Below are 14,350 nucleotides of genomic sequence, written 5' to 3' on the forward strand. Positions count from 1 at the left end.
CACAATGGAAAGCTATCCAGTGTGCACACAGACTTCGCAGAAACTTTTTGGAACACTCGCTGGTTGATTGTGGTTGACTCGTATAGCAAGTTTCCTTTTGCTGAGCCAATGAACTCGACAACGTCAAGTAACATAGTTCTGGGGTTGTCCTCTATTATTTGCCTTGAATGTTTACCTGAAGTAGTAGTGTCAGATAACGGCCCTCAGTCCGCCTCAAATGAATTTGAAACATTCTGTGAACGCAATGACATACAGAATCTAACGAGTGCACCGTTTCATCCACAATCCAACGGCGAAGCGGAACGTTTTCGTCAGAACCTTCAAGGAGCAGATGGGCAAGCTTAGCTCCGCACACACCAGGGATCAAGCATTGATCGCACCCACGAGATGGACCATAGGCGGTGGATTCACGACAGCCTCCATCGCACACTGCTCCACCTGCTCCACCCTCCTCAGCATTCGGCCCCAAAGGAAGGCCGCAAATGTCACTTCGCACCGCTTGATATAGTCTTTTACAGAGTTTTCAGCGGCAGCAGACAATGGGCGCGCGGCGTCCGTCGACTTGACACTTGCATGTACAGGGTGTTTCAAAAATGACCGGTATATTTGAAACGGCAATAAAAACTAAACGAGCAGCGATAGAAATACACCGTTTGTTGCAATATGCTTGGGACAACAGTACATTTTCAGGCGGACAAACTTTCGAAATTACAGTAGTTACAATTTTCAACAACAGATGGCGCTGCAAGTGATGTGAAAGATATAGAAGACAACGCAGTCTGTGGGTGCGCCATTCTGTACATTGTCTTTCTGCTGTAAGCGTGTCTATTCACAACGTGCAAGTGTGCTGTAGACAACATGGTTTATTCCTTAGAACAGAGGATTTTTCTGGTGTTGGATTTCCACCGCCTAGAACACAGTGTTGTTGCAACAAGACGAAGTTTTCAACGGAGGTTTAATGTAACCAAAGGACCGAAAAGCGATACAATAAAGGATCTGTTTGAAAAATTTCAACGGACTGGGAACGTGACGGATGAACGTGCTGGAAAGGTAGGGCGACCGCGTACGGCAGCCACAGAGGGCAACGCGCAGCTAGTGCAGCAGGTGATCCAACAGCGGCTTCGGGTTTCCATTCGCCGTGTTGCAGCTGCGGTCCAAATGACGCCGACGTCCACGTATCGTCTCATGCCCCAGAGTTTACACCTCTATCCATACAAAATTCAAACGCGGCAACCCCTCAGAGCCGCTACCATTGCTGCACGAGAGACATTCGCTAACAATATAGTGCACAGGATTGATGACGGCGATATGCATGTGGGCAGCATTTGGTTTACTGATGAAGCTTATTTTTACCTGGACGGCTTCGTCAATAAACAGAACTGGCGCATATGGGGAACCGAAAAGCCCCAGGTTGCAGTCCCATCGTCCCTGCATCCTCAAAAAGTACTGGTCTGGGCCGCCATTTCTTCCAAAGGAATCATTGGCCCATATTTCAGGTCCGAAACGATTACTGCATCACGCTATCTGGACATTCTTCGTGAATTTGTGGCGGTACAAACTGCCTTAGACGACACTGCGAACACCTCGTGGTTTATGCAAGATGATGCCCGGCCACATCGAATGGCCGACGTCTTTAATTTCCTGAATGAATATTTCGATGATCGTGTGATTGCTTTGGGCTATCCGAAACATACAGGAGGCGGCGTGGATTGGCCTCCCTATTCGCCAGACATGAACCCCTGTGACTTCTTTCTGTGGGGACACGTGAAAGACCAGGTGTACCGCCAGAATCCAGAAACAATTGAACAGCTGAAGCAGTACATCTCATCTGCATGTGAAGCCATTCCACCAGACACGTTGTCAAAGGTTTCGGGTAATTTCATTCAGAGACTACGCCATATTATTGCTACGCATGGTGGATATGTGAAAAATATCGTACTATAGAGTTTCCCAGACCGCAGCGCCATCTGTTGTTGAAAATTGTAACTACTGTAATTTCGAAAGTTTGTCTGCCTGAAAATGTACTGTTGTCCCAAGCATATTGCAACAAACGGTGTATTTATATAGCTGCTCGTTTAGTTTTTATTGCCGTTTCAAATATACCGGTCATTTTTGAAACACCCTGTATCTTATTTCAGGTCCTGCTGGCTTGCAACGCCGCCATCAAAATCAACTTCGCCTCTGTTATGTGCACGATGGCTTTTAAGTCTCTCTTCCCCCGAGATTCACGGATCCAGAGGACAGCGCGGCCACAGCAGCCGCAGGAGGGCATCATCACGATACCACCGGACGACCCCATGGAGGCGTAGCCTTCGCCTCCTCCGCCTTCTGTCGTCCTACCGATGGAGCCGGACCCGCCCACACCGCAGCAGTCGCCACCTTTATCTGGTTCATGGCATCAGGAGGTGGACGCGTAGGCTTCTGAGAGCGAAGGCCGGATGGCGGGGTACGATCGGAAGCTTAACGTCACCTGCAGCCACAGCTTCCTCCCGCGATGCGGCCACACACTCCTGCTTCCTCTCGCTATTTTCACCTCCCTACACGACGACGGTCCGTCGCTTTGGAGGGGGGGGGGGGGGGGTGGGACGGGAGAAATGTACGGGCGTCATGCCAGGAGTCGGCACAAAGATGAAGAACGCAAGTGCAGAGAAGGCTGTGAGACAGCGTCAGCCAGTATCATACTGACTAAAGTGCGCGTCATTTATATTGGCGGCCGAGTTTAGGTTCGTTCTGCGCATCCGACGTCAAAAAATACAATCAGCCAATGAACAGAGAACGACGTTGCCAGATCTTGACTGCAGAGCAGAGCACGGACGAGTGTCTTCAGTTTTAGAAACGTTCAGTCATAAACAAAGTAATAGAACAAAAGCAATGTCTTGATAGCAGACTTTGTTTTTTGAAAGTTTGGAAAAACCATTCTTTATACCAATTGCTTCATTTTCTATTAATTAATTAAACCAAACAAGCAATAAGACTCTTAATTCAGGCGATAGCAAGGAAAGGTGTTTGTATCAATTTCACGAACCGCTTTTTCGCAATAAAGAACAGCGGTAATTGTTTATTTCCTATTGTACTTCGACGAAGTGCGAGTAATTCATAGGCATACCAACAGTGTTTGTCAGAATTTTGCGTGACCTGTTAGACTCCTTAAGTAGAATCACTACATGGCGAGCTGCGTTAGCGTAACGGTTAAGGCGTTGAGTTGATAACTGAAAGGTGACGAGTTCAAACCTTGTGCGATGCTGAATATTTTTTTTATTTTAAAACAATATCGAAGTGTCTTACTTCATGAATTTTATTCGTTTGAATGCAATTTTTTGAAATTCCTAGTGCTTTGTCTCTTCATTAACCCTTTCGCTGCTGCAGTCGCGTGCTCCCCGCATTCTGCGCTGTGCGCGATTTTGTCATCACTGCACTGCTCGCCTGTGCAGACACATGGTGTTCCCACTGTTTTGACACACTTATCATTCGATTTCACAAAAACTATTTGGCCCAAAAATTAGATTTTTACACATCTTCTTGACTGATACCTTCCCCCCATAAATGACTTAATTTTGTTTCGATGTTCAACCCAGTTATTGTGCAGCATTAAATTTAGTAAACCATTGCACGAAATTTTGAAGAGTTTGCAGAGGTAAAAGTCCATAGGGTACACTTTCCGTATGGTCGATTTTAGTTGCCACAATGTTGAGAATGAAATGTGGACAAGGTACCTAAATTTCATATAAAATTTACTGTATAACAATATCTCATTTAATTTAAGTACCACATAGGTGTCGTATGTAATATTGAGAAATATTCCGTCTTTCGTGACTGTAATAAAAGTTTTATTTACACCGGGCGCGTTTGGCTTTATTTTAAAGCACTTCAGTCAGTCAAAGGAAGTGGGGGGAAGGTATCAGTCAAGTAGATGTGTAAAAATCTAAGTTTTGGGCCAAATAGTTTTTGTGGAATCGAATGATAAGTGTGTCAAAGCAGTCGGAAACACCATGTGTCAGCACAGGCGAGCAGTGCAGTGACAAAATCGCGCCCAGCGCGGAATGCGGGGAGCACGTGACTGCAGCAGCGAAAGGGTTAATGTGGCCGTGGTGGCTTTACTTCATAAACTGCGCGCTCCCCCCCTAAACGTAAGCTTGCGAACTATGCTATACTATGGCGCTGCTTCTATTGGCGCGTGCGTCGTGTGCAACTGGCAACGCAGCAATCTCCCGCGTCTGGGCGGGCATGCGCGAGCCGCCAAGATAAAAGAATTCAACTATAGGACAGTACCACGACAGGAGCGGCCCCTATCCGATGAGAATATAAGCGCCGCTCCTGCCACACTCGGCTGGAAGGTAGAAGACGGACACTAGCAGACACGGTCTAGAAGAGAGCAGTAGAAGAACTGTTACTTGTGGTCCATATCCATTACATGCATGGACATATTATGTAACGAAGGACATTGATTATTCACGTGTCGCCAGTAGCCTGCGACACGACATTGCAAATCAAAGTTAAGTATTGTCAACCTACTTTATTGTAATGAAAACCATTAATGTGATTTGCTTGAATTGTTGTATAGCTATCTGAGAAAGCAGCTTCCTTTAGGTCCGCTACAATAGACGAGTGGGTAGGACACCACAGTTCTGGTACACAATTTTGGAGGAATTACGCTACGGACCAAATCTGCAAAATTCTTGATGAGAGATAGTTTTTATATTCTGCGTTTCTGGTGCCCTGTTGATGAATGAGATAGTTCAGAACCAGCTCCATTCGAAATAGTTGGACTTCAAGAGAGGGCACACTGTGAACTGCGATTTATGAAAACAAAATCAGGCGAGCAGATTTTGTGAAGCTTCAGAACTAATACGAATGGCACCCTTCATTGTATTATCGACTTATGCTGTGGAGAACTGTGTGCAAAAGAGATAGGGGGGGGGGGGGGGGTGACCAAGAATATCTAAGGAAAAAAACAGACTGCTTAAGGATAGACTTCGATAGTTCTTCGAGACAGATGCAGCTACCACGTTCTAAGACGCACAAAGTCCTACACATTGTACACTTCTTAAGAGCATTTGTTACAGGAACTGAAGTCAAATGATAAACCGATGCTAAAAGACTTGGCAGATAACACGTTAAATAGTAATTTCCGCGAATGAAACAGTCCTCAGCCGAGTTTCAGTGATGAGGTTACCTTACAGAAAAACTCCATCCTTACAAGACGAGAATCTGCGGCTCGCCGCTTATTCCAAAGGGAAAAGTGTGTTGCGGGATCACATTAGTAACTGTAAATGTTACTTGGAACTTCTGACGGAATACTTGACAGCTACAGGACCTTCTAAGATGGTGTACCACCACATTGGGAAATGAATTTAAGTGCGTTCGCAGAAAACATTCCCTCAGTGACGGCCAAATTTCCCAGCTGCCCCGTTCATCATGTATCGCTCCCATCGATTCTTTTTTATGGGGTTTTGGTAATGATAATGCGTATCGCAGAAAAGTTCGAAACGTCAGTGAATTCTAGCAGTAGTTTACTCATGCCATTGCCATCACTGATATAGCTCTTAATATGTTTCGTGCAACTAATGGTGCACATGTAAGTCCCTGCAATCTGGAGATACATGTACCAATCGGAATGGACCGACCACTGTGTAGTCGTATTTAAATGGAGGGACGTGGAGTCAACACACAGCAATCCCGGCTGTTGAAAGCTTACCTGGCCTTGTTGTCGCTACTTCACACTCTAGTAGCTCCGCAGCTCACGAGGTTGAAAGGATCAAGTTCCAGTCCTCCCATGACCGAAAAATTCCAGGTTGGAATCGGGTAGCGAACCCAGGTCGTCAGCATGGCAGTCAGCATGTCAGCTACGGGGGCGGACTAAAGGTGTCCTTGTAGAGATATATTAAGGTGGCCGAAATCTACAATAGAGAACTTCTATTTTGTAATAAATTTCACATACCTCTCTTTCCATTTCCCAATACCACGATTTATGATTTTTAAAAGCCGCTGTGTGGATCCTTTGTATTCTGGTCTAGGGGTTTACCTGTTCTGAACTTCAAATCGATTGTTGTCTTTTGCGGAAGTTCGTATGTTACACGGAATACTCGCGTCCGGATGACGGGGAATTCCAACTTGACGCCGCTAACTGATTACAACTTCGGATGAGCTAAGTTAATATAAAATTATATTAGTCACAGTTAACAGTATGTAGTAGGAGCGACACACCAACTAGAGAGCAAAAGACATGGTATGTAAGATTTTTCACCAGTTAGCTAAGGTAAAAATTCCGCCTTCTTTCTGACGTAATCTTGAATGAAAGGCGAATGGTTCGAATTAAATGAAGCTCCAAAACAAGAAATGAAGGTACAAAGTCTGGTGTACTGAAATATCACACAAGAAGAGAGTGCCACCGTTGGTACTGGAAGTACTTTGGACGTCGGCCAGCAGCAGGAACATCGCTGCGTCCAAACCAATCATGCTGCCCCGAAAACTACGCCCGCTGGATCGGCAGCTCTATCAGGCAGAGAGATGCGCGGTTGAAGTAACCGAGCACGAGCGGAAGTTGTCTGCTGCAAGTTGTAAGTCAGTCCGAGTCTTACTAGGGATTTTCTGCGGAAAGTCCGTCATATCTTCGAGTCTTGAAGTTGCCGAGTGACACAGAAACAGTGATACTAAAATGTAGACTTTCACGGCCGGAAATATCATTTCCATTATAATTATCCGGGCTGTTCTGCCCGTGGTTGCTTGATGAATTCTGTGTCAATTCCCAACGTTTCGTCTCCAACTGAGGGAGACATCTTCAAGTGGGTCCGTAGCTCGATGGAAGGTCCAACACACCCACTGGCTCGCTACTGACTGCCGCTAAATTCCGTGTCCTCGCGCTCCCACGCCGCGGCGTGACGTCACGTGTTTTGAAAACGTCAGTGCAATTGCCCGATGTCCGTCGCCGTCGATCGCCGTTGCCATCACCCAGTAGTGGACGGGTGGTACACATCTTCTTTAACACCGGCAACCAAATGTATGGTTCCGATAAGGGGAATTACACGTTTGTGCTGTGGAGACGTGGTAGGGTGGAACTAAGCCGGTTCCACGAACATCTGAACAGAATAAACTCGAAAATTCAGTTTACAATGGAGGAGGAGGTAGACGGTAAATTACATTTCCTCGATGTGCTTGTTTTTAGAAACGAAAATGGTAGTTTGAGCCACTCAGTATACCGCAAACCAACGCACGCAGACCGTTATTTGCACCGGCATTCGAACCACCACCCACAACAGAAGTGGGGTGTTATCAAGACGTTAGCGGACAGAGCTAGAAATATTTGTGAACCTTAGTTGCTTGACCCTGAGATGGAACATCTCCACAATGCACTAATGATGAACGGACATTCGTCCGCCGAAATAAAACGTGCGTTGAGGCAGCCACGCAGAAATCATATTCACGTACAGGCTACTGCAAAATCTAAGGTTTTCCTGCCGTTTGTTAAAAATGTAACGGAAAGAATAGGGAGGATCTTGACGAAGCGGAATATTACCGTAATTTACAAGCCCACGAGGAAGATACAGGAATACCTTAAGCCTGCCAAGGACGCTCGCAAACCATTGGAAAAAGATGGAGTGTGTAGGACCCCATGCAGCTGTGGAGATGTTTATGTGGTTACCACTAAAAGAACTGTTTCTAAACGTTTGGAACAGCACAAGGAAAATTGTAGAAGAGGAGAAACGGAACGATCAACTGTTGCGGAGCACGCTTTCCAGCCAGGGAACCACAATACACGTTTCGAGGAGACGCAAGTACTAGCGGCCACAAGCGGATATTACGAAAGGCTCCACAGGGAGGCAATCGAAATCGCTAAAGACCCAAATAATTTCAACCGAAAGGAGGAGGGCGTGAAATTAAACGGTATATGGATGCCGGTGTTAAAGAAGATGTGTACCACCCGTCCACTACTGGGTGATGGCAACGGCGATCGACGGCGACGGACAGCGGCCAATTACACTGACGTTTTCAAAACACTTGACGTCACGCCGCGGCGCGGGGGCGCGCGGACACGGAATTTAGCGGCAGTCAGTAACGAGCCAGTGGGTGTGTTGGACCTTCCATCGAGCTACGGACCCCCTTGATGATGTCTCCCGCAGTTAGAGACGAAACGTTGGGAATTGACACAGAATTCATCAACCGACCACGGCATAACAGCCCGGATAATTATAATGGACAGAAACAGTGGCCGACAGATAGACAGTTGATATTCTTCAGTAGAAACAGAACAGTGAATAGAATTCTCGTGTATGGGCAGAGTCCACCTGCCTAGAGATTTAACTGAGTGCTGTTAGTTTGAAACTGTTCTTCGAACAGTCCATCAAGGCAGAATAATATTTGCCATCTGACTTTACTTCAGAGAACATTATTTAGTGGTGTTCATGGAACTGTATTCACCGCAGGACAGATAGGCGAAACCTGCATTATTCAACTGCTGCATCCAGCGTTATCAAAGCTAAGTAATACATTTTACTATCCAGTACTCTTTGGTACTTTCATTGAAAGAATGCTGCCCTAGGATACGTGCAACCATCGTACCAAGACATCTTTAGTACTCTTTTTCGTCGGCAGCAAGATTTTCGTTAAAGTAGACGCCCCCAGTCCACAAAACAAAGATCGACAAATAATTTGATATGAGTTTATTTATTGATATCCAGTGTTATCGTAAAGTTATAAAATCAGCAACAGCTACAGAAAGAAACCCACAATCAAAAGCCGGCATATCCATCCTTGTTAAATACTCTCCTGGAAATTGAAATAAGAACAACGTGAATTCATTGTCCCAGGAAGGGGAAACTTTATTGACACATTCCTGGGGTCAGATACATCACATGATCACACTGACAGAACCACAGGCACATAGACACAGGCAACAGAGCATGCACAATGTCGGCACTAGTACAGTGTATATCCACCTTTCGCAGCAATGCAGGCTGCTATTCTCCCATGGAGACGATCGTAGAGATGCTGGATGTTGTCCTGTGGAACGGCTTGCCATGCCATTTCCACCTGGAGCCTCAGTTGGACCAGCGTTCGTGCTGGACGTGCAGACCGCGTGAGACGACGCTTCATCCAGTCCCAAACATGCTCAATGGAGGACAGATCCGGAGATCTTGCTGGCCAGGGTAGTTGACTTACACCTTCTAGAGCACGTTGGGTGGCACGGGATACATGCGGACGTGCATTGTCCTGTTGGAACAGCAAGTTCCGTTGCCGGTCTAGGAATGGTAGAACGATGGGTTCGATGACGGTTTGGATGTACCGTGCACTATTCAGTGTCCCCTCGACGATCACCAGTGGTGTACGGCCAGTGTAGGAGATCGCTCCCCACACCATGATGCCGGGTGTTGGCCCTGTGTGCCTCGGTCGTATGCAGTCCTGATTGTGGCGCTCACCTGCACGGCGCCAAACACGCATACGACCATCATTGGCACCAAGGCAGAAGCGACTCTCATCGCTGAAGACGACACGTCTCCATTCGTCCCTCCATTCAGGCCTGTCGCGACACCACTGGAGACGGGCTGCACGATGTTGGGGCGTGAGCGGAAGACGGCCCAACGGTGTGCGGGACCGTAGCCCAGCTTCATGGAGACGGTTGCGAATGGTCCTCGCCGATACCCCAGGAGCAACAGTGTCCCTAATTTGCTGGGAAGTGGCGGTGCGGTCCCCTACGGCACTGCGTAGGATCCTACGGTATTGGCGTGCATCCGTGCGTCGCTGCGGTCCGGTCCCAGGTCGACGGGCACGTGCACCTTCCGCCGACCACTGGCGACAACATCGATGTACTGTGGAGACCTCACGCCCCACGTGTTGAGCAATTCGGCGGTACGTCCACCCGGCCTCCCGCTTGCCCACTATACGCCCTCGCTCAAAGTCCGTCAACTGCACATACGGTTCACGTCCACGCTGTCGCGGCATGCTACCAGTGTTAAAGACTGCGATGGAGCTCCGTATGCCACGGTAAACTGGCTGACACTGACGGCGGCGGTGCACAAATGCTGCGCAGCTAGTGCCATTCGACGGCCAACACCGCGGTTCCTGGTGTGTCCGCTGTGCCGTGCGTGTGATCATTGCTTGTACAGCCCTCTCGCAGTGTCCGGAGCAAGTATGGTGGGTCTGACACACTGGTGTCAATGTGTTCTTTTTTCCATTTCCAGGAGTGTAGAAGAAGAGGACCACAGCCAATAGGAATATTATAATTTTCAACACTATCGTCAGCTTGTAACCTCCCCACAAAAGAAATTTTATGACAATATAAAAAAGGGAAAATGGAGCCAAGTGTAACCTCCCTGTAAAAATATGAAAATGAAAAGAATTGAATACAATTGCAAATAGTGCCAAATGTTAGCTTCCCACAGTAATAAAACTCAATGATAACAAAAATGTGCAAAAATGTTAAGTCCCCACAAAATTAACGTTATGGTGAACCTGATAAATTTTATAAGGGCAGCTGCGCTGACCTTAGGCCCTGTGCAATAATTAATCTGATAAATTGATTCTGGGAGGAAAAGCATAGGAAATATTGTTTCAATTAGAATGATTCTTTCCTTAAAAACGATTGCTTTGAAAACAAAATTATTATTGGGGCCTTTCTTGAACAAATTAACTACAATTAACATACGTTACATTATCAGATGTGCGCAATGCTGCTTCATTACCTTATTTAACAATATACCTCGTCCCGAACCTTGACCAGAGACCCATGTCGTCGCCCGCCCACTCCTCACACACACAACTTCCGACTGAGTCCAACTCGCAACTAGCACTGACTGAGTGCAACTAGCAACTGCTCCTCGCGACTCCCTACATGCAACTGAACTCTCGCGCCGTCAAGCGCAGACTAGCAACGATAAACAACTCTCTGGTCAGAGATTCTGTCATTAACTTTACAATTAGAGCATATATACAGATACAGAACATGAAGTAAGTATGGTGCACATGCACCAAGTACAAAACATATTAGACAATGACAAAATGTGAGTACAAAACATATTAACAAATGACATAAGTGCACACGCACTGAAAAAGTGTTTAGCATTTTCACAACAAATAAACGTAATGGCAAAAAATCATGTTGACAAGTGACATAAGTGCACATGCACTGTAGTTCAGAATATATCAGCAAATCAAAATGTACATTACAATGAGTAGTAATCATGTTAGAAAATGACAAAAGTGCACTCGCACTGTAGTTCAGAATATATCGAAAAAATGTATAGGCCATGAATACAAATGATGTTAGCAAAAAAATGATTTTCACTATGTTACAAGAATTAGGATAGGAAAGGGAAGGATTGCATCATGGTTGTAGCACTTTAGGTTGCACGCAGCTGCACTGAAAGTCCATATCTTTCCACAGAAGTACAACACCAAGTGAGATAATCTGAAGTTCTTTTCCCAGAAGTGTTTATCAGCGTAGCCAAGACACTGAAATGTCGTAGTAATATTCCATGTTATCATTTTGGCAGTACATCAGGTACACCAAACAGTGGGACCATAATAACGTCTCCATCGCTCACGGTGGTGGACAGCATGTCGTGTCAACACCACGCTCTTACAAGGCACACCAACATAGAATTAGTGCAAAAACCAAATATAGTGCTCCATGATCAAGAGGATATACAGGACAAATGGATATTGCAGTAATTCAGGGTAGCTAGGTCAGAAGGTGAAGGACATTAAGTCACATAATAGTCTTCATTGGGAATTACATTAGTAGTTTGCGGCAGTCATAGCCCAGTTATTGAACATTTCTGTACCATGTATGTAGTATTACAGAAAAATGTTCATTAATTGTTTTACAGAGAACATTGGCATTCATTGCCTAATTACAAATCATCAGTAGTCATTCGTTTTACAGAGAACATTGAAATTCATTGCCTAATTACAAATCATCAGAAGTCACTCGTTTTACAGAGAACATTGAAATTCGTTGACTAATTACAAATCATCGGAAGTCACTCGTTCTACAGAAATCATTTTACAGAGAACATTGGCGTTCATTCCCTAATTACAAATCATCAGAAGTCATTACTTAAAACAGGAGGTAGTCAGTAACATAGTATTACAGAATAATGTTGATAATTAATCATTGGTCATCCCAATAGTCAGTAGCATTCATTTCCCAGTTACAAAGCATTATTAATTAATCATTGGTCATCTCAATACAGTAATCAGTAGCATTCATTTCCCAGTTACAAAGCATTATTAATTAATCATTGTTCATCTCAATACAGTAATCAGTAGCATTCATTTCCCAGTTACAAAGAATTATTAATTAATCATTGGTCATCTCAATACAGTAATTAGTAGCATTCATTTCTCAGTTACAAAGCATTATTAATTAATCATTGGTCATCCCAATACAGTAATCAGTAGCATTAGCATTCATTTCTCAGTTACAAAGCATTATTAATTAATCATTGGTCATCCCAATACAGTAATCAGTAGCATTCATTTCCCAGTTACAAAACATTATTAATTAATCATTGGTCATCTCAATACAGTAATCAGTAGCATTCATTTCCCAGTTACAAAGCATTAATAATTAATCATTGGTCATCCCAATACAGTAATCAGTAGCATTCATTTCCCAGTTACAAAGCATTGTTAGTTAATCGTTGGTCATCTCAATACAGTAATTAGTAGCATTCATTTCCCAGTTACAAAGCATTATTAATTAATCGTTGGTCATCTCAATACAGTAATTAGTAGCATTCATTTCCCAGTTACGAAACATTATTAATTAATCATTGGTCATCCCAATACAGTAATCAGTAGCATTTATTTCCCAGTTACAAAGCATTATTAATTAATCATTGGTCATCTCAATACAGTAATGAAATTATGTGCATAGTATTTATGCATTCATTATTCAAGTAACATACTATTCAGAGGTAATCAGAATTACTCAGAACTCTCTTAAACTGGCATTATTATTTGGGACTGGTAATACATTTTTTTGTTAGCAATGCATTGCTTTGGGTAATTATAGGGGAAAGCAAGAAGAGAGAAAAAAAATTGCTTCTGGGTTTTCTCTGTAAATGATAATGTGTAACGTCATTCGTCATGAGTCAGCTGTAGCAAGGTTATGAAACAAGTAGAGTATATGTAATCACATTCATAAATGACACACATTTAATGAACAACTGCTTATAGCACATTAATTTCATAAATAATTTCTCCTGCAAAAATATATAAAAGAATGGATTATTAAGCTGAAAGAAGAAACGCATTTTATGCTGAAAAGTTGTGAACTTCGAATTAACAGGTAGTGAAATGTGTATAAAGATGTGTTCCATAGCTGTCCTGTCCAAAACCTTCAGTCACTATACTATGCAATATAATACCTGCTGTCAAAGCGAACTGCAACAAATACTTAAATAACTACATAGCATGAATACATAACTTCCACATTATCCTCATCTGTAAATAAAAAACTTCATTATCCATCACTTCATTATCTATATTATCATAACTCCATTATTATCATCACCTGTAAAGAAAAACTTCATTATCCATAGTAGCATTATTCTTCATCATTATTCATCAGCATTCATTATCATCTGCAAAAAATCACTTAATCACTCATTATACAACTATTCCTTATTTCTATCATACTTCATCACTAAAACTATGATGTGTAGTTCTGTCTGACAGCCCGCATCAATCGCCTCGTATTCTGAAAGAAAAAATTAGTTAAGACTGCTATTCTACGATGTGTATAGTATATTCTTGTTAATGCTTGTTAATTCTGATCCATTTACTCTTCATCACGAAGTATTGCATTCTCTTTCGTTCATTCCGAAGGTGAAATTCCCATTTTGTTGAATTTATTTCTTTCACGCATCATTTCTTTCTGAAATTGATGAACAAAGATTAATATCTTGCATTTACATCATATACTCACTAAATAATGACTGGTTTATGGTAACATAATTAAGCATACAGCATAACATGACAAAAAACGTAATATGTGAAAAAACATAGATGGTGTTCAGAGGCAAAAATGTTCCCAGTGTATCACAATGTAGCAGTAAAGTAGTCACGATGTTGAGATATCATAAGGCAAACTCGAAGAAGATGAAGTTTTCATTAGAGAAAAATTTAATTTGGCGCCACAAAACAAAGTAGGCCCATTTAAAAGAACAAATTGAGCAGTTTTACCTACTCCGCGAACTTCGTTCTTTTTTCCCTTCGAGGAAGATGCGGAAGCACCAAGAGTACCGTCCACATTTACAAGTGTCTTGTAGACAAGCAATCGTCGGCGACGATCCGTTACCCAAACTCGAAGAAGATGAAGATTTCATTAGAGAAAAATTTAATTTGGCGC

This window comes from Schistocerca americana, chromosome 6, assembly GCF_021461395.2.
Source record: "Schistocerca americana isolate TAMUIC-IGC-003095 chromosome 6, iqSchAmer2.1, whole genome shotgun sequence".
Lineage (NCBI taxonomy): Eukaryota > Metazoa > Arthropoda > Insecta > Orthoptera > Acrididae > Schistocerca > Schistocerca americana.